Source organism: Trachypithecus francoisi, unplaced genomic scaffold (genome assembly GCF_009764315.1).
Source record: "Trachypithecus francoisi isolate TF-2019V2 unplaced genomic scaffold, Tfra_2.0 Lachesis_group4, whole genome shotgun sequence".
Lineage (NCBI taxonomy): Eukaryota > Metazoa > Chordata > Mammalia > Primates > Cercopithecidae > Trachypithecus > Trachypithecus francoisi.
The window spans coordinates 144,166,694-144,189,048 of NW_022681469.1; the positions used below are offsets into that span (position 1 = coordinate 144,166,694).

Here is a 22,355-nt window from a genome sequence, read left to right on the forward strand (position 1 = left end):
ATATATATAAATATATATATAATATATATATAATATATATAAATATATATATAAATATATATATATATTTTTTGAGACGGAGTCTCGCTCTGTCGCCCAGGCTGGAGTGCAGTGGCCAGATCTCAGCTCACTGCAAGCTCCGCCTCCCAAGTTCACGCCATTCTCCTGCCTCAGCCTCCCAAGTAGCTGGGACTACAGGCGCCCGCCACCTCGCCCGGCTAGTTTTTTGTATTTTTTTTTTAGTAGAGACGGGGTTTCACTGTGTTAGCCAGGATGGTCTCGATCTCCTGACCTTGTGATCCGCCCGTCTGGGCCTCCCAAAGTGCTGGGATTACAGGCTTGAGCCACCGCGCCCGGCCCTGAATATATTTTTTAACTGTCTCCTGACTCCTAGCTCTCAATGCTCAGTCTACTTTTGCTCCTTTGGAAGTAATTTAATGTTTTGTTTTGTTTTTTTTTTTTTCCCTTTGGCTGCCATTAGTGTCTCATCTTTGTTTTTGTTCCAGCAGTTTTTTTATATAATGGCATTCCAAGTTGTATATTATTAGTAGTTTTTATTTTTCCTCCTGGTGTCCCTTATCTATGGTTCAATGTCTTTGATAAGTTCTCTGCCATAATCTTTTAAAAAATTGCTCACGCACTATTTTCTCCTGTACTGTTGATATTTTAATTTCACACAGGTTATACCAGGTGTGGGCAACCATGGCCTACTGGCCAAACACAACCTGTTGCCTGCTTTTGTGAATGAAGACATGTTGGAAGACAGCTATAGTCGCTTATGTACCAGGTGTGACTTTTTCCTGCTGCAACAGAAGAGCTCAGTTTGCTCCAGAAACTGAATAATCTAATACATCTGGAATATTTACTGTTTGTCCCTTTACAGAAAAGTTTGCCAACCCCTGGGTTAGATCGTACCACCATATTCTTTATGTCACTATGTATTCTCCATATTCTTAAATTTTTATCTCTTTGTGCTCCACTCCACTGGATGTTTTCTTAATATTTGGCAGTTCATTCCCTCAATCCTCAAAGGTCTCTGCTTTTTCTTATTTCTCTCCATTGCCTTTGTAATGTCAGTGACTATATTTCTGGTTTTAGAACTTCCACTTGATTCTCTGTAGTTTTCAGTTCTCTGCCTAAATTCTTAATTTTGTCTTTTATCTTATTGAATATAGTGAGCAAATCTAGTTGAAATTCTGTCAGATAATTCCAATCTCTAGAGCAACTATGCTTTAGTCTGCTGTTTTTATTCTTGTTTGCCTGATCTCATGTGTTTATTAATTTTTATTATTTGCTGGATACTCTTTTTGTAAACATTTGTAGGAATGATTTGAGACTAAAGATGCCATTATCTTTTCCGGAGAGGGTTTATATGTGCAGGTACCAGACAGCATGGCACGTAATACAACCAGAACCACCAAAGCATAGCATGTAATAGAATGCAGAATCACCAAATCAAGTTGAGCATTAGTCTCTGGTAGGGCCTGTCCACTTCTATTTCACTCCTAGTTCCAGAACACAGCAGTTCCAGGTCCTGACCCAAAGCTCGTGGCGTTCACAGGCAACTCTGTCCCAACCCCAACTGGAAGGGCTTGTATTGCAGTTTTTGTGATATTTAATCTCTCCATCCTAGTACACAGTAATTCTTTCTCTTTGGTTCTTGTTTTATTTCTTTCCATAGTTATTTTTTTAAGTAGGCCCTTTGCTATCTTGGCTAATTTTATTCTTATAATTTTAGGTGTGATCACAATTGTTAGTGGATATTTTTCTCATTTCCCTTTTTATGTACTGATTTTAAAACCTCAGAAAGTTATCTGGTTTTCTGGGTATCCAGTCTTCCCAACAGCATGACAGATGAGATTCATCACTGGTTTTCCAGTGTTTATTGAAGCAATTTCATTCTCCTCTCTGTTTTATTGTTTTACAGGCTTCAAGTTTAAAGAAAATAGTAATGGCTAGAGGGAGCATCATCTTCTCCCAATTAAAATCAATTGATTTTAATTGAAATAATTTTAGTTCAACATGATTTGGAATAATAACTCCTGTTAGATGCTGACAAAATTTTCTTCTTTCATTTAAAAACTTTTCTGCTTTTGCAATATTTTACTGAGAGTATCTGCTAAATTTCATCAGTGCCTTTTTTACCTCTTCATGTGATAATGATTTTTCTCTTATATGTGTGGCTATAAAACATGTAGACACATTTCCATATATAGAACCACACTTGCATTTCTTAATATATCATTTTGTATTTTTAATGCATGATGCTGAATTCTATGTATTTTCCTTTTAAGCTTTTATCTGAATTTATAGATAACTTTGGGTTTCTTTCATGTTACCATCTTTGTTAGGCATTTGTAGCATTTGTATTGAAGTTTACGTGGCTTCATTATGTCACGGGAAGCTCTTCATTTTTGCCTATGACACTGAATACTGTAAATACTACCAGGAGTAAAGGTTCTCTTACAGATGAGATCGAGTGTGTTCAGGGTAGTATGGCTGTAGACAAAGGTTTTATTTTATTTAATTGTCAGTTTATCTGGCTTTGTGTGCTTTTTTAAAGAGTAAGCTTTCAATCCATCCTTTGTATAATAAGTGATTTATTCAAATGTTTCATCCTTTCTTGGGTCCTTTTGCCCATTCTCTGTTGGCCAATATCTTCCCCTATCTTGCCCTCCATTCCTGGCGTCAGTTGTCTCAGGCTGAGAGGCTAGGTTTGTGTTTGACTTGTATTTAGTTGTCCTGAGCCTTTGGGGCTACTAGGCTCACTCAGGGGGTGAAGCTGACTGAGCTTGAGCAGAGAGGAGGAGAGTCCTGTTCAGGTTGCCTCAGTTCCAGCTTTCCAATTCTTTTGTTCCATTTGTTCCACCAACCCGCTAAATCTTTAGAGAGTGCCGCTGGCCTATAGGAGACTCCACCCATCTGAAAATACAGCTTGTGGAACTTGGGAAATTTAAAAGAACAGCACTGAAATTATATTTGGGGTCATAGGGGAGTCTGGAATGAATGATTTAGTAGAAAGGTTAAAAAAGAGTAAAAGAGCACTAATTGTGCCTGATCCTACCCCACCTCTGCCCATGCACAAAACATCCTGTCTCTTTTGACTGTGGCCTTAGTTATTTGGGTTGCCTTAGTTATGTGGGTTGAAATTAATTAGGAGGAAGCTCAAGATATGTGTTGTTAGCCCCCCAAAATGTGTGCTATATTGTTTCTTTGAGATACTCGTGTTCCCGTCTATCTATGCCTTGCTTGTCTCAAACCACTACAATATTATTTCAGAATATATTAGTTTTCCCTAAAAGTCTTTGGTTTGTTTAGATTTCTAGTAGAATAACTATAAACAGGCTTTTGATAGGCAACTCATCTCTTTTAAAATATGGATTGAAATCACTTTGTATATAATAATAATTAAAATAATTCATAATTTATGTTTGTACTACTAAACAGGTATTTTTCTGGAGTTGAATTCATAGATTTTTTTAATAAAAGAGACAAATATTAGATATACTTAATCTCCAATTAATTAAAATTTTCCTTTCCTTTTTTTAAATTGTCTTGAAAATAAATTACATTTTGGTATTATTTTATAAGCATAAGTAAAAATGAAAACAGCTTTTACAGAATCACCCAAGTGCCTGCTTAACAGTTGCTCATATTTTTTGTTTTATAGAATTTTTTAAATTAATAATTATTAATTATTATAATTATTTATATAATTATTATATTTATTTATTATAATAATTATTAAAAATAAAATTATTAATTTTAAAAATTATTTAAAACAAAAAATGATTGTGTAAAAATAGATTTATATGTGTCATAATACTTGAGAAAAAAAACTGGTGATATAATCAATATTTGTTCTGTTCTTTTATTAATTTAAAAGAAAACAAAGCTAGTGGAAGTAACACTTTTTTGTTTACATGGAAGTTGTCCACCGTTTTCAATTAGGAGTAACAAGAGAGGTTCTTGGCTATTTCTCTTTGTTCTGCTAAACCTTCTCCACCTTGTAATGTTAGCACATGGCAATATAAAGCAAACTAGAAAAAGAAAAACATACCAGTATTTCACGTCAATAAACCATCCACTGTCTTTATTTTGTCTTCTCTTTTAGTCTTTTTCCATATACATCCTATACGGAATTTAGATTGTCACTGTAAAGAGAGAGAGAGGAAGGAAGAGAGACTGAGAGAGATATGGAGAGAGATGCAGAAAAAGAGAGACGGGGGAGAGACAGAGAGAGAGACAGAGAAAGACAGGGAGTAACAAAGAGAGACACGGAGAGAGACAGAGACAGTGAGTACAGAGAGGAACCAGGGAGAGAGACGGGGAGAGAGGTAAACACTATGTCTCATCCCTGGTGAGCTTTTAGCTTCTGCACCTCTGGGTGTCCATTGAAGAGATCAATGTGTAAGCTTCCTAAGGCCACACAAGAAGCACAGACAAAAATTTATTTAAAAGAATCTGATTCCCAATTTTTTTTCTAAAAGGAAATTTAAGTCATTTATAAGTTTCAACTACATCTTCTATTTTTTGTGGGTTTTTTGTTTTTTGTTTTCTTTTTTTTTTTTAACCTGAATTTTCCTCTATCTTAAACTCTCTGGAGAATAAATCCACAGAAAACCTCAAAGCTCCCTCCCTGTCAATCGCCTCAGAGTTGTCTCCATTTCGTCTCTGCCGTGGGCCCACCTGCTTGCTACCTGGATTAACATTCCCTCTTCCTCCCTGAGCTTGTCTGGGTCCTTTGAGACAGAGAAGCCAAGAACGGATGAGATGGGCCAGAGATTTCCTAAAAGAAACAACTTTTGAGGGGAAATGAGGAAGGCGCGGGGAGCTGTCAGGCTTTCATGCAGGTTTGAACTTGAGGAGAAGCAGGCAAGGAAGTCCACTGACCTGAACCTGCCAAGCAGTACCTAACCCAGGGAGGCGTCCTCCCAGAGCAGGGGCCAGAACAGCGAATCCAGGGCACTGCCGTGGAGAACAGATCAGGCCGAGTTACCAAGCTGCAATGTTGACTCAAAAAATAAGCTTAAATATAAAAATGGTTTCATCTGAAATGAATGTACTGAAAAATAGGAAAAACAGTTTGGAAAAAAGGTGATTTATGTTCTCAAAATAAACATTAAAAATAATGATATATCCATGGTATTAGATTTAAACTAACTTGCAGATTGGGAGAGCCCAAGAAAAAATTAAAATCACATCGGCCAATGTTCAAAAATCATAGTGTAAAACATTAGTTGCACATGTAGGATTGATGAGGACATTAGCTCAGGCATGTTCTTCCAAAGTTGTGGAAATGATAAACAATGTAAAAATAAAATGGGAAAAATTGACAGAAAAAGAAAATTTCACCTTCCTTTAGTTGCACTTCCTCAAGCAGACATCAGAACAGATTGAAGAGAATGAACACAAATTTTGGCTTTAAAGTTTCTAATTGAACACAAATTTGAAATGGTCCATCAAGTATCAGTTAAAATCAATGAACAGAACCTAATTCATAGACATACCCTAGTGAATGTTTGAATTTCTAGAGTAAAGAAAACAAGTATTCTGCAAAGATGTAAAAGTCATGCTGGCCTCAGATTGTCCTGTGCTAAGAACAGAAAGCAGTGGAGAGCAATCCCCCTTAGGCATGATGGGTGGAGATAGTATTTCTTCCTGCAGAGGGTTAGCACGACTGTGGGTGTGGGGACAGCCAAGGTAGGAGGAAACTCCCAGGACCTAGGGGCATTGCACACTCCACACAGCACACTGAGCACAGAACCAGCTGCAGACCTGTCAGGCTGGTAGAGGAAGGGGTTCCTGCAGTGGGCCCTGAAGCCACAGTACTGGAGCCAGTCCCTTGGAGTTTGGGAGGGAAGAAGGGTCCAGGCTGCTGGCTGAAGAGCTGCGGCCCATGTCTGGGCTGCAGGAAGGACAAAGATAGCAAATGGGTGACAGTACTACAGAAACACGGGTTCCTCCTATGTCCTGCTGACCATAGCATGGAGAGCCAATCACTGAGTTGAGTACTGCCTGGGAGGAAGATTTTAACTGGGTGCTACAGCCAAGGAGAACAGGAGATAAAGTCTCACATTGTCTCCTTGACTAAAATTGGGGGATTCACATAGCTGGGAAGGTGGAGAACAGCAATTGGGGTGGGGTAAGAAAGCCATCCTGACGGATGAGGGGTGTGGCATCTCATTCTCTGGATCCTGGGATCCACTGAAGTTCAGGAAGGAACTCAGTTCTAAGACAAATATAAATTTCAAGTTTTAAGGCAGTGAGTCAATTTCTATGTCTATTTAAAAACCAGTAAATATCATTTATATAGGACAGTTGGGCTGATTGTCTCAGGAGAGCAGGACCTGCCACCTGACTGTGTCAACACTATAAGATTTACAGCCCAAACTCAAGTTTTAATTCATTGTCTTAAATATTTTCACTCCTAAACAGGGACAAAAATAAATAAATAAACCTAGGATTCCAAAGGAGAGAAAAACAAAAGTCCAAAAATTATATAGACATCAATAGCTAGTCAAAACAAATAGAAAAATATACATTAGAAAATAGAAAAATTACAGAGGAAATTTAGAAACCTAAAAACTAATTCCTTGACCAAACCAATAAAATCATAGCTTCTAACAAGTCAAATACAAAGATGAAAAGCGTCAAATTTTTGAAATTAGGAAATATAATATAAGAGTTGTATGGCTAAATTTAAAATTAAAGGAGAATTCCTTGTACTACTGCAATTTTTAAAATATTTGATAAAATATCAAAATCTCAATTACATGATTATCTGGGTTCACTAAAAGTGTGTCTAAAGGAGAAGCAGAAAAATAGAATCCTTCAAAAAGCACATAAGAAATTGAAATAATTGTTAAATAATTTAGTTCCAGAAAAGTTTTAATGTAACTTCTGCAAGGCTTTTGAAAAGCAAATAATATGTCTCAGTTAAAGTTGGCACATAAAATGACAGGTAATTTATCAACAAATTTCATAAAGTTAGGATAATTCTAAACCACGACCTAATTTTTAAAAAATATATCTCAAAGGAAAACTATATAAATATATACAATTAATTATGTTCATAAAAATTAAAAATAAAAATTTACAAGAAAACATGGGAAAATTGCACTTATTGATCCAGATGTAAGATGGAAGATTAACTTTATGAAAATACATTCTGAAAAGGTATATATAATTAGGATGTTTTCTAATAACCTTTTTCAATTACAAGAATTATCTATTTCAACTCAGTCTCCTAAACAGCAACAAAAAAGTGAAGCACAAGATTTGTTTTTAGGAAAATACCTCCTCTCATTTTATTCTGGAAAGTTCTTACCTAGTCTATTAATACAAAGGTGTTAACATGGTGATCAGGAATAGGTACAAGAGTCTAGGAGGGTGTAAGCATTTGGGACTAATTTTAGATGTGGTTAAAGCATTGATTTATGAGTGCAGGCGCTTGCGGCCTGGACCACTAGCACCGAGGACACAGCCCTGGAGCTGGGGAGAAGCAGCTGGCCGCTGCTGCATTCAGGGTAAACCTGATAGGGCTACAGGTCCTTGGCGTGGCAGAGGAGGAGAGGAATCAAGACCCCTGTGATTCTGGTGCTGTGCAGTCAGAGGAGTCTCCCCTCCCTGCAAGGGGAAGTTTGGAGAAAATCAGTTACATTTTTGATGTGATGGATTTTGAAAAGGCTGTTGGACATCAGAGTGGAGAAGTCAGGAAAGCAGTGTGTGCAGGAGACTGGAGATAGGGGAGAGGTCCAGATTGGAGGCATCATCAAGGTGCTGGGCAGTTTCTGAAGCCCCTGGGCTGGGCAAGTACAGAGAAGGAAGCATCCCACACTGAATTTGGGGCACCACAGTGTGGGGTGAGGGAAGTGAGGGGACCTTGGTAAGCTGTGCTTCTACTTTACTGAAATTATCAGTGTGGCTTTGAATCACTTTTAGTAAAAGCCCTTGAATATGCAGACAATAGAGTATATTCCTATTTGGAAACACAAAATTCACCATATTAGCCCAACCTCGTCTTTGCACATGAACATTAAACTACTTGAATTATAAAATCCTTTATCGACAAAGGTTTGTGTATTTTAACTTCAGGGATGCTTTATACTGATCAATGATGATTTGGGTTTCCCCCCCAATCTCAGCACTACTGAATAGATGCTAGATTTGTGGTCTAGCTCTGACATACACTTATTTATTAGTGGCTTTGTGTGTGATTCTTAGCAATTTCTCAACAGCAATTTTGACATCAGGATTTTCTGCATCGTTTGAAAGATTTGCAATTGATTTGTTTTATGTCGGATGCCAGTCATCAAGAATGACAGACAAAGTATTGACATCACTTTGGACTGATTTTAAATGTCGTTATATCATTGATTTATTAGTGTATGTGCTTGGATTACCATGTTTTTGTTTCCCTAATAAAACTTGTAATTGTGGGGTGTTAGATAACATCATGCTGTATTCTCCTTACATGGTCTTTTCATTTGTGTATCATTTCATTTGTGTCTATATGATAATCAGATGTCAGTGGTTTCCATTTGTACAGGATTCAACACAACTTATGGAAGTAAAATAGGCCCTTCCAAAATTTCAGTGAATTCTCAGAGAGGCTCGTCCCGGGGCCCAGCTCAAATGCAAGTGTCTCCATTTGTTGAATTAGGAAGTCTATACAACATCACACCAACCTATGTCACTTCCGCTGTCTGCACTGTGCTTTCCAGATATGGAACTTCTCTCCCATCCCCCAGAAATATCTATTCACAAATGTTCTAGCCTACTGCACTTAACCACCAAACTAGCTGCTGGTTTCTTCCTTGCATTGTATTTATTCACAGTTCTCCAATCTATGTTTACTGCTTCACTTATTTACATTTGTGTATTTGTAGCCTGTTTCATCATTGCCCTTCACAACCACTTGGTATCATGTATTCATCCACGTCGCTAGAGGCGGGCTCCTACTGGCTTTGAGAGTTGATCATGTACTTCTCTGTCCAGCTCAGGGACTCTTCCCAGCCTCTTCAGTGAGGTCGCATTGGTAGCTCAAAATTGGCCTTGGTGGAAGTAGTCCATGGCAATTATTTTTTCTGGGCCTTTTTTTAAATTTTCTAACAGCCAGTTAAATACTAATCAAGACACCACTAAATTTCCTTTTTCCTTATCTTCTTAGGTTTAATCCTGCTCCTAATTCTAGTTTTCCTTATTTGTTTCACAATAACTTGGTGTTTATCGATTTTGTTAGCTCTGTAGCTACTATCTAGATGATCACTGATTTTCCTAAATTTAGTTCTTGTTCAGATTATCAATTTAGGTATGGTATAGAGCTACAAAACTGTGGTTTCACTACATTTTATTCTATTAGTAATATCGATTTTTTTTTTTCTAATTCATAACATTCCATTCATCCTAGCACCATGTCACTACAAAGGGGTTAAGACCAGTTCAGGAGGACTGGCTTCAGTATCTGAGATCATAGCAGGCCTCCCTGAAGCCTTAGGCAGCCTGCATCCAAGCACACTCCCTGGGCCCAGCGGTGTTTAAGAAGTGCACCCTTTGCCGGGCCCGATGGCTCACCCCTGTGAGACCAGATATACCAGGAATGCTCACCTTTTGTTTCTTCTGAGTGCATTAATTATTATTCCCTCATTTCTGAGTCACATCACATTCACTTCATGACTTTTAAAATATATGAATGGAATTTGGAGAAGGAGCATTTCCTGGTGTTGCCATTTTTCTGCGAGTTTTTCAAAATGCTACTTAGGCTTCTATTGTGAAAGTTAAACTTGATGGCATGTCATAGTAGCCAGTGGATTGAGGTCTAACTATCAAAATAAGACGGTATAATTTAAACATATCGTGGCAATATTAGTGCTTTCCCACATACTTGAAATTGTTATGCCTCAAATGTGGGGAAGTAGAGGGAAGAAATGCATGAGAGGCAGAAGATGGCGGCAGAATCAGGGCAGCCAAGACATTAAAATGGGTCCAGTGAAAGGAGTCCCGGGAGCTAGACACCAAGGCTGGTCAAAGATGAGGATGAAAAGAGCAGCGGTAGGCTGGGCGCGGTGGCTCAAGCCTGTAATCCCAGCACTTTGGGAGGCCGAGACGGGCGGATCACGAGGTCAGGAGATCGAGACCATCCTGGCTAACACGGTGAAACCCCGTCTCTACAAAAAATTACAAAAAACTAGCCGGGCGAGGTGGCGGGCACCTGTAGTCCCAGCTACTCGGGAGGCTGAGGCAGGAGAATGGCGTAAACCCGGGAGGCGGAGCTTGCAGTGAGCTGAGATCCGGCCACTGCACTCCAGCCTGGGCGACAGAGCGAGACTCCGTCTCAAAAAAAAAAAAAAAGAAAAGAAAAGAGCAGCGGTACAATGTGATGACCCAGTCAGAATTTTGGGTGACACACATGTGGACCTTCTTGCCCCTTAAATTTGCCCTAGGAGCTCCTCAAGGCTTTCATGTTGCTTTCGCCAGTGACAACTACAAACTGTATTGGAAGAAAAAGAACTTATTGGAAATAAACAACAAACCTGATTAACATGTCTTGAATATATTCTATTTGAATTCAAACAGTCCAAGTTGGTCTTTAACGGTAACAAATAGGTGCCCCAGTATGCCGTCATTCACACTTGCAATTTTGAAACAGGGAGACCATCTGGCATGTTAGATCCTACCAAAAAGTTTGAGAGACAAATATATGTTTTGCACAAGAGTCAAATAACTAATCTCAATTTTAATCTTGTGATTAGAATTGGGATCTAATTCTAGGTTTCAGTTTTCCCATATGAGTGTTGAATTATCAGAACAAAGATCACCAAGGCCTAATATTTTGTAGTTTGAGCATTCAAAGCCTCAATTTCCCACCTCACATTTAATACCCATACATTTCCTTTAGGAACAGAGGGAAGATTAACACAGATGAAGCAGAGCTCTGAGGTCTTAACAATGAAGAACTGCATAAGTAGCAAAATGACAAGGGGAGGTACTATCCTAATAATTTTCCCAGGTGAAGTGTATTTGATAAAAACTTTGAAATTCTATTATATAAATTATATTCTCACATAAATGGATCAGGGACACATGCAAATTGTATTTAATTTCTAATGGTAGAACCATGAGGAAGACAAAATTACTTGTTCAAAAACAGGGATTTATAACAGTCAATATGGAAAGGAATGCATATATAAGATTGCTAAATTACATAATAATGCTGTTTGACTTTTTACAGACCAATAAATCCATAACATCTCTGGGTTAGCATCCCTACTGAACTACACAATCATAACACCTTATCAATCTCTGCAGGTTAACTTCTCATTTTATAGGGATACTTACGATCTGCTCCTTTCTTATTTGGGAGGTGTTAGTCAAATAAAATGTGACAATGAAATCATCCCAAAGCTACTTTTAGCCATGATGGAATAGGGTGCATGAGAGTAACTCCCACTACTGAGAACAACTCTAAGGGACAGAATGCACACACATTAAAACACAAAGCAAAACAAAACAAAACAAAAAACTGATTTGAAAGTGACTTGTTTTTCTAAGACCACCAGAGCGGGCACAAAAGAACCAGCGACTAGGCAAGTGTAGGAGCAAAACTGCAAGTTTATTTTGGTCACCTAAGGTGTGGGGAAGAGGTCTGTCGGCCTCCGGCAAAGAAGGCTGACAGAGTCCCCCCGTGGGGCTCTCGGACGGCGTTCCTGGAGTCCTGACATCCCGACAGGAGTGAAGGACTGAGGAAGGCCGCGCATGGCGTCCCTCCGGAGCGGCTTTTCTAGGAGTGGGAGGGCAATAGGCGGGGCACGGGCGTGTCGGGGGGCGTTCCACAGGTGCGACCAGGTAAATCTTGGTCTCTTCGGATTGACATCACCTGGCGCATGCCTAGTTGGTCTGCACCTTCCCCGGTCGCCGGCTGCATTTTCGCGCGCGCGGGAAAAGTTGGGGCGGGGGGGGGATGAAGAACCCGGAAGTGCACCATCTTGTCTCCGTTCATCCAAACAGAAAGCATGAGAGAACAAAGGACTTGAAGGTCTAGCTCTCACAGGAAAGGAAGGCTCACTGAGATAAACCCCATGTTCACCTCGTTACTTTAAGATTCTTTTAAAATTTGTATTTAAGGATTTGTATCAGGCAATAGGAAACCCACAAGCCAGGAGACAGGTAAACAGGAATGAAAAAAAAGGTCCTTTAGAAGACAACAAATGAGATAAAATGAATAAAAACAGATGGGCTAAATAGAAAAGAACTACTAAGGCCATAGATTTAAGCCAAATATATTCATTATTATATTGAATAAAAATCAATTAAATATATTTTTAAGACAAAGATTTTCGAACACAGTTTCTTAAACTCTATCTTCTGCTTTCAAGGGACACTTTAACTGCAGGATGGAAGAAATATTGAATGTAAAAAGATACAAATATGGACCCTATAAATTATAACCGAAAAAATGCAGTTGGCAGAACAAAGTAGCTTTTAAGACAAGAAGCATCTCTTGAGACAAGCAATAAAAACCTCAGTTTAGCCAGATGACATTACTCTGCTAATCATATATGTACTCAATAGCATAGCTTTAAAGTAAAGCAAAATTTGAAAGAACTAAAAAGAGAGATGACAATCTCATAATTATCATTGGAAGTTTTATTTGTCATCACACATCAGACAAAGGACTTTTCTAGAGTACATGAAAATTCTGACAAATAAATAAGGACTTGACAACCAGTAGAAAATAATGACAAAATACTTCAAAAGACACATATTAGCAGAGAGTATCCAAACAATCAGTCATCAAGGAAATGCAAGTTAAAGCCACCATTCGATACTATTGCACATCCGCCAGGGTAAGTAAAACATAACAATAAAAAAAAAAAAAAAACAGTAATACCAACATCAAGCTCTGGATCAGCTGGAGTTCTTATATGCTGATTCTGATGTAACCACTTTGGGAAAACGTTTACTGCTTTCTGCTACAGCTGAAAGTATACATGCCCTATGACCCAACTCTTCCATTCCTGGGATAGTTGCACAGCAAGGACACTTCTAAAAATGCTTATGGAATAATGTTTTACTTCATAATAGGTCTTTTTAATAGCTACTACTATAGTACTCTAACTTTCTGCTATTGATACTTTGAATATCTATCCAGTAGAAAGTAAATGTCTATCAAGAGTAGTAAATAAATTGTGATACATTCATAAAATGAAAACACCATACCATGCAACTGTTATGCCCAGACCGTTTGTTCCCCGAAAAAGACCACCAGAGTCCAGAGTCAAAGCCAAGCGGCAAGGATCTTTAATGCAAGTTCGAACTTGGTCCCTCCGTTCCACAACATACAGGAGGGCCCAGAACGATGCGTGCGCTTGCCTTTTATAGCCTAATGTAAACAGGACTTGTAAAGTTGCAGAGGAACGAGGGAATTCTCTAGGTTACAGCATTACAATTGGTTAACATTTTAAGTTTATACATTTAGCAGTTTTTTTATTGGTTCCCGCGCTCTCACAAACGGCTGTGTTCTTATCGGGGATTTTCCAGGTGGTGTCCTTCTAAAGTTGAGATATATGGTAGTCTTTGAATTGAAAGATATATGGTAGGGAGACATATGGTGGGATGAGCCCAGGAAGCTGAGGGATATATGGAGGGGAGACATATGGTGGGATATGTTTATACTGGGCTCAGGAAGTTGAGAGATATATGGCAAGCACTAGTAATTAGAACAGAAAAAGAACAAGACAGGGACTTTCACATTGCTTGTCTATACAACATCTGAAATCTATAGATAACATTATCGGTTAGGTCCGGCGTCAACTTTTAACTAGGCTCAAGGCGCCGCCCGGGCTGTCTGCCTGTAGGGTCAACTTCTAACTAGGCTCAAGGCGCCGCCCGGGCTGCCTGCCTGTAGATTTCATTTGGTCTCTTTCACAACAATGAGAATGAAATAAGCACAGCAACTTCAACAATGTGAATGAATCTTATGAACATAATATTGAGGAAAAGAAGTCCTGCTCTACAGGAGTTTATACATTATGATTATCTAAGGAGTGCGGAGATAGGCAAACCTATTTTATTCTGTGAGAAGTCAGCAAAGGCACATGAGGGGGCTTCTTAGGCCCTGGTCATGTTCTGTTTTTTGATTTGTGTTGCAGTTTCATGCTGCGTTGGCATTTTTGTGTGTGCTCTGTCAGGGGGATGGGAAGGCCTATGTAATAATACTTGCCCAGGCCGGGCGCGGTGGCTCAAGCCTGTAATCCCAGCACTTTGGGAGGCCGAGACGGGCGGATCACGAGGTCAGGAGATCGAGACCATCCTGGCTAACACGGTGAAACCCCGTCTCTACTAAAAATACAAAAAAAAAAAACTAGCCGGGCGAGGTGGCGGGGGCCTGTAGCTACTTGGGAGGCTGAGGCAGGAGAATGGCGTAAACCCGGGAGGCGGAGCTTGCAGTGAGCTGAGATCCGGCCACTGCACTCCAGCCTGGGTGACAGAGCGAGACTCCGTCTCAACAACAACAAAAAATAATAATAATAATACTTGCCCAGTGAGTTAGCTTGTGCAAGCCCTGGGTATTTGCCTCTCAGTTCTGCATATTGTATGCAAAGGAGACAGTGACTTTTTTTTACTTACATTGTATTGGCTCATTTTACAAACACTGCTCCGTGGAATGAATATAAATGTTCATCAGATCCTAATAACTGTTTGTGAGCAAAGACTTCAATTCAAGTGAATTTAGAAAATGCTGCCCACGCTGCCCCTTTCTCTGAGGTTCTCAGTATATGTTAGCACAATTAAGGTTCTGAAAAGATCTTCAATGAAGAATCTTCACTTAAGTTGTATAATGAAGCCTGTCCTCAATTTATTTGACAGCAGGGACACTTTTTTAAACAGGGTACCTTTTGCTATACTGGAGTATGAACTTTGGGAAGTATTTCGTTTTTATTCCTTTGAGGATGACATGTTATTTCTGTTTCCTGAGAATGTTGAGCATGAGAATACTTTAGCCTTTAAAAATGGAGATATATTTTATATCTTGAATTTTGGTGGAGACTGGGTAGCATATGATAAATCAACTTGAAAGGATTGGAACAGCGTGATCAAGGAGCTATGCATTAGGTTCCATGAATCTAGACTAGGGCATGTTCCCAGAGGGCTGGAAGGAAGAGTATAAACTACAAGAAGCGCTCCTATTCCTGCACAGCACTCCCTGGGAGCCACTGAGAAAGACAGGATATTAATTTGGCAGGATAGTTTTCAAGCTGGCAGGCGTTTTCTTTTGATGAAGATTATTTCTTCCATAGAGACCAGATTTGCTTTTTTTCATGCTTGTTTTAGTCCCTTTTTAAAAAGTGTTGCTCATTTGAACTCTTAGTTAAAAACGATTTTGTACTAGGTCCTTACTAGGAAAACACACAAGTCCACATGAACACATAAATGTGCACAAAGACATCGACATATTTTTAGTTTACTCTTAGTGAAATGAAAATGCATCTTAGGAAGCCAGTGTTTGTTTTTTTTTTTAATCCTTTTGAGACCAGCGCTCTGTGAAACTAAAATATATCCGGTATGTAAAAGGGAAATCTAAATACAATAGATGTTGATTCCTCTCTATAAATAACAGTTGGGAAATTTTACATTTGGCAGTCAGAGCTGGTGCTAAGGAACATAATTTACAATAAGTTACAGAAAAAGCAGCTGTTTCAAAAGAGGTTTGGGATGTAAATTTTGGAATACTTGGGAATTATCTGCAGTTTAATTTCAGAAAAACGCAAAAAAATTACCAATAGTCTAGTGCCTGAAATAAAATGCATTGCCACAAGCAGATGCTGTACCCTGCTGGGCTCTCACTGCTTGGAGTTCTGCTCCGTGGGGGCTATGTCATTCTGGTGTGATGGACCATTCCTCAATACCTAGTCCTGGATGGAAGGGGAGGAGATATGACATAGACACCTATGTGTGTCGTTTCTGGGCTTTTTCTTTTTTTTCTTTCTTTCTTTCTTTTTTTTTTTTGAGACAAGTTCTCACTCTGTCATCCAGGCTGGTGTGCAGTGGCACAATCACAGCTCACCTCAGCCTTGACCTCCCAGGCTCAGGTGACCCTCCCACCTTAGCCTCCTGAATAGCTGGGATTATAGATGACACTGCCATGCCCGACTAATTTTTCTATTTTTTATAGAGACGGGATTTTGAACACCTGGGCTCAAGCAATCCGCCTGCCTCGGCCTCCCGAAGTGTTATGATTACAGGCATGAGCCACTGTGCCCGATCCTTGTTCATCAACACAGTCTTCCTATGGCTTACCATCCCTTGTTATAAAAATCTAAAACATAGTGGCAATTTATCCACCAACACAGCTGTGATACTTTTATTTCAGTATGCCAATTCATTATTTAATTTGATAACTTAACTCAACCGTACATATACTGAGCTTTAGCTCTGTGCTGCAGGCAGTACTAGACTCTAAGGTGAGGCTGCAGTGCTGTGTTGGCTCCTGTCCTGAGGGACTTCCAATCAGGGAAAAGCGTGGGTGGGGACCTAGGGCTGTCACTGAGAAGGCAGTTTTGCTGGAGACACAGGAGCAGCCAGGAGGGGAGGCTCAACTAAAAATGGCCCAAGAGGTTCTAGCTGGATTTGTAATTTGTAAGCCACAGCCTTATCATCTGTTCAGCGCTAAGTGAAAAGCACCTATCCTGGGCTACAGTGTGCTGGCAACTAGGGCAACAGCAGCCTCTGCATTGCAGGAGATTTTTTAAGGGATAGAAGATGGCTCTTTCCCAATCAAGAGTGAGTGTTTGTTAAATGTGCTAGGCCATTCTGATACTATATGTCTTAGTCCATTCATGCTACTATAACAAAATACCACAGACTGGGTAATTTATAAACATCAGAAATGTATTTTCTCACAGTTCTAGTGACCAGGAAGTCCAACATAAAGGCACTTGCAGATTTGGTGTTTGGAGAGGGTCTGTTCAATTGATGGTGTCTTGTTATGGTAGCATTCTCACACAGCGGGCAGGGGAGGGATGGAAAGGATGAACAGCTCCCTCACATCTCTTCCCTAGGATCACTAAATCCCACTCATGAGAGCAGACCTCAGGACTTAATCACCTCCTGAAGGCTTCACCTCTTAACACTATCACATTGTTGATTAAGTTTCAACATACGAATTTCAGGGGGACACCAATATTCAGATCATAGCATTGTGCATCAGCACCAGTGAGCAGGGTGGACATACTCATGGAGTCTAGATGGTATAAACAACAAAAAAACCCTTCACAATGTGAACCCTCTGCTCTGACATCAAATGATCACAGAAAAATTCAGTTAAGCCAGGTTTATCAACTGTCCATGAGACAAGAAAAGCATTATATCCTGTAGTAATTTCAAAACTAATCATTTTTAACCAGAGCATCCTTTAACTGAAACCATGCAAAATCAACACAATGTAACATATCAGTAATTAATTATCAGCCATATGACTTGGACTAATAGTCTAAGTCTCATTTTTTATATTTATATAATTTTTCTGCCTGCATCATATTTCTTATAATATATAGTATATAAATATAAAAAATAAGTAGCATGTAAATATGAAAATTAAGTACAATGTTAATTAATTAAGATTAACCCATTCTCCTACTTACTAATGAAGTTAAATTTATGGGAGGTTACTTGCATTGAGTAATTATAATAGTAGAATCCATTTGTATACATGTATAAATTTTATACATTCTCTTAAGTAATTCATATTTTCATCCACCAGGTACTCATGAGTGATATATTTTCCCAAGATTCTTAGTAGTTATTGGGTTTCAAGTCTATAAAATTAAAGTAAATGTTTAATGAAAATGAAAATACAGGCCCGGTGTGGTGGCTCACACCTGTAATACCAGCACTTTGGGAGGCCAAAGTGGGTGGATCACTTGAGGTTAGGAGTTTGCGACTAGCCTGGTCAATGTGGTAAAACCCCATCTCTGCTAAAAATACAAAAATTAGTGAGGCTTGGTGGTACACGTCTTTAGTCCCAGCTACTCAGGAGGCTGAAGCACAAGAATCACTTGAACCCAGAAGGTGGAGGCTGCAGTGAGCTGAGATTACACCACTGCACTCCAGCCTGGGTGAAAGAGCAAGATTCTACCTCAAAAAAAAAAAAAAGAAAAGAAAATATAACACATCACAACTTGTGAGAGACAGGCGAAGCAGTGCTAAAAGGAAAATGTATGGGATGAAATGCTCACATTAGAAAAGAGAAAAAATTCCTAAATCAATAATTAAGTTCCTACCTGAAGAAACTTGAAAAAGCAAAGCAAAATAAACCAAAAGCAATGGAAAGAAAAAAATAGTAAAGATGAGAACAAAAATCAGTAAAATTGAAGACAAAAAATCACTCAAGAAAATCAATGAAACCAGAAGCTTATTGGTTCTTTGAAAAGATCGACAATTAAACACATAGCAGTACAAAGGAAGAAAAGAAAGAAGACATGAATTACTAAAATCAGTAATAAAACAGGAGCTATGATTACAGGTCCATCAGACATTAAAAAGAAAACAAAGGAATATTATCAGCAACTCTATGCACATAAATTTAACAAGTAAGAAGAGGTAGATAAAGTCCTCAAAATGCAAACTACCTCAATTCACTCAATATGAAATAATTCACTTGAGAACTATTAAGAAAATTGGATTGATAATTTTTTAAAAACTCAAACTCAAGAATAATACCAAACATTGAAAGAAGAATTAATTATATCCTTGAATCTCATCCAATAATTTCCCAGCTCATTCTATGAAGTTATTATTATCCTGATACCAAAACCAAAAACAGTGAAAAAAATACAGGCCAAGATTTTGCATGAATACTGCCACAAAATTTCTTTTAAAATATTGATAAAAGGAATACTTCACTATAGAAGAAGAATTACATGCCAAGACCACGGGGAGTTTATTCCAGATATGCCAAAGTTGGCTTAGTTCTCAAACACTGATCAATAGAGTTTCCAGTCTGGCATGTAGAAGCTTGGAAGTTGCAACTCTATCCTAAAAACAAGTAAAACTCTGAACAAACTAAAAAATCAACAACTCTTCTTGGATCCCTCAGAGGTAATAGGACAAACTGTTACTCTCCAAATTGAAGAGATCTACAGGCAAATACAGAAAATCACAACTTACCTGAGCAGAAAGCTCCATGGGAACCAGTATTGGGTTACGACAATGTAAACTGTAGTGGAGGAAAACCTAACTGGTAACTGATGAATTGCTGGAAGCTTGCTGGACAAAATTGAAAGTAAAAAAACTCCAGGGGGATCCAGTCATAGGGTCACAGTTCCCACACTTTGAGTTTAACTGCCAGGAGCTCAACAAGGTTCTCACAGTGAATATTAGAGAAAAATTCACTCACACTTCTTGCAGCGGGAGGGGAAAAGTAGCCATTTGAAACACTCCAGAGCATTGTGTTCTTCTCAGTTCTCAGGAGAAACTGTTTAACCAGAACTTAACCTGCTAGGGTCTTACCAGAGCCTAACTAATCTGGGGGAAGAGAAATACCCAACTTTAGCCCACGATAGCCTTCCTGTATAACTATTATATATGCTTTATATATATATGTGTGTGCCACCCCAGTATACTACATGTGATAACCAGGTCTTTGTTCTAAATATATTCTCCACCAAAAGGAAGAGAGAAGGTTAATTACAGATATGGGCAAGATGAGCTGAAGATATCTTCTTAGTTTAGAAATGAAAGAAGCTTTTAATGATTAAAGGAGTGTGTCAAAAAGACATGAGAGTTAGCTTGATGTCCAGATCTCCCATTAGCCAAATTTTGGACAATTTGAACATCAAAAAGAAAAAAGACTTCAGTGTGTTGCAAAAGACTGAAAAATAAAGATTTTATATTCTACAGTAAAATGCAAAATGAAGAGTTAACTTTAGAATGATAAAAGCTCATTACAAGTGACTATTGCCCTGACATAGAAAGATTTATTCAGGTAAAGACATTTGCTAGCATTTGTAGAACAACAGGATAGGTGAAATATAATTATCCAGTTTAGCCCTCATGAGGCCTTGTGAGGTCTTATTATTCCCATTAAGGCACACGATAATTAATTTAATCAGTCCAAGATCACATAACTATTAAGTAGCAGATTTTTAATCCAGATTTGTCTGGAGATGAGACCTGTCAGTATCTGTATTTAAGAATACAGGCCTGGGCAATTATGGTGTGGTTTCTCTGTGCAAAGCACACTGACAGATATTAGGGTGAAATAAAAGCAGATTGTATTTTCAAATTTACCTCTGCAAAAAAAGATGATACAGAAAAGAAGGCATGCCAAAGAGAGCTCGAGCCAAATGTGACTAATTAGGGAAACTTTTACAACCTAGGCACCATCCGAATGGTCACTGTGGCACTGTTGGCCTTATGGACTAAGGAAAACGCATTGCAGAGCAAGGGAGGCAGCGAAGTGTGGAGACCAGTTGTGTGGGGTGTGGTGGAGTGCAGAGAAGACTAGAATATCCTTTTGGGGCCACCGGGTGGGGAGGAGTCTTGAATTTAAAGTCTTACAATTCACCAAAGCTAATGGATATGTGACACTGGGCTCAGATATCATAAATCTGGTGTTTTCAGGTAATGCAAATACTGGCCCCCTGGAAACACGGGACTGGAACTCAAGCAAGAAAGTACAATGGGAACTATAATTTGGGAGTCATTGGCAGATGAATGATTGTTGGGTTCTCTGAAAGAGAAGAGTTCAAGGGCAGAATCTTAGGACAGTGTCTGAGCAGGGGACAAGAAGAAAAGAAAGTTCAGGCCTGGATGTGGCAACTCATTCCTGTAATCCCAGCACTATGGGAGGCCAAGGCGGGAGGATCTCTTGAGCCCAGGAGTTTGAGACCAGCCTGAGCAACAGAAAGATCTCATATCTCCAAAAAAAAATTTTTTTTAAAGTTAGTCAGGTGTGGTGGTGTGCTCCTCTAATCGGAGCTACTTGGGAGGCTAAGGTGGGAGGGTCCCTTGGGCCCAGGAGGTTGAAGCAGCTACAGTGAGCCGTAATCATGCCACTGCATTCCAGCCTGGGTGACAGAGCAAGACCCTGTCTCAAACACAAAACAAACAAAAAAGAAAACAGAGTTCAGGGAGGGAGAAGGGGGCGCATTGCAAGCAGGGAGCCATGTGCAGAGCTGGGCATCCAGAGGCGCGGGCCCTCCACCTCCTGGGCGAACTCGAAAACCACCACCATAGAACATGAGCTATTGTACTTAGAATTATTCAAAGGCTGGCTGTTATTCTGGAGTTTGCTGGATTAATTCATTTTTTTAAATTTTGCAGATGGACCTTTTTCATCTCTTTGATGACTTCACACATTATAATTGAACACATTTTAGTTGTGAGCACATTATCAAAGATATTAGAAGCAAAGAAGGGAGGAGAATGAGAATTTTGCAAACTGTTGAAGATAGAAGTTGAGGGCCAGGATGCAGTAATTACCAGTGTTTGAATTTTGGAGGGAAGTATAGAGGTAGAGCAGTTGCTCATAGTTGAATGAGGTCTATAGGTATAAACCATAATAGAAAGCCATTAATCTTTAAAAAATAATGTGTTTTAACTAACATTGGAACTCTTTCTGATAGCCATCTCTCCATGTCCTTGATCTTAACATAAAGTGCAGATATGACACATTTGTTGGCTGATATATTATAACTGACATAGAATTGATTGAGAATTACAGAGATCCTCAATTCTCATCGAAGATTGTGAAAGATACACCCTGCAGCACACTGAGATCGTGCTTCTCAAAGTGTATCCCCAAAAAAGCAGCATCCACATCACCTGAGAACTTATCAAAGCAAATTCTCAGGCCCCAACCCAAACCTAGTGAGCCACAAACTCTGCAAACAGTGTTTTCAACAGCCCTCCAGGCCATTGCAATGTATGGGAAAGTTTGAAAAGCTGCCCTGGGAGGCCTGGAAGGTACACTGAATTTATGTCACTTCAAGCAGTTTGCTTGTTTTAGGATATCTCTGCCGAAAGTGTCCTGAAGAAGACTGGTTCTTTGAAGGTCTTAGTTATGCTTTTTCTGTGATTATTTAGAATTAATTAAATCAAATGGTTGCAGATTTTAGCCCCCAAATGGAATAGTTAATGAAAGTCACAGTGTTGTCTCTTAGAAAAATTTTAAATGGGCTGGACGCAGTGGCTTACACCTGTAATCCCAGCACTTTGGGAGGCCAAGGCGGGCAGATCATGAGGTCAAGAGATCGAGATCATCCTGGCCAACATGGTGAAACCCAATCTCTACTAAAAATACGAAAATTAGCTGGGCATGGTGGCATGCCCCTGTAGTCCCAGCTACTCTG

At 39.1% G+C, this 22,355-nt stretch overlaps 1 protein-coding gene across 3 annotated transcripts in view; it reads left to right on the forward strand.

Moving 5' to 3' along the window:
• The window catches only part of VWC2 (von Willebrand factor C domain containing 2), a 142,399-nt gene that overhangs the window by 109,449 nt on the left and 10,595 nt on the right, over positions 1–22,355 (forward strand). The gene's annotated exons all lie outside the window — the stretch shown is intronic.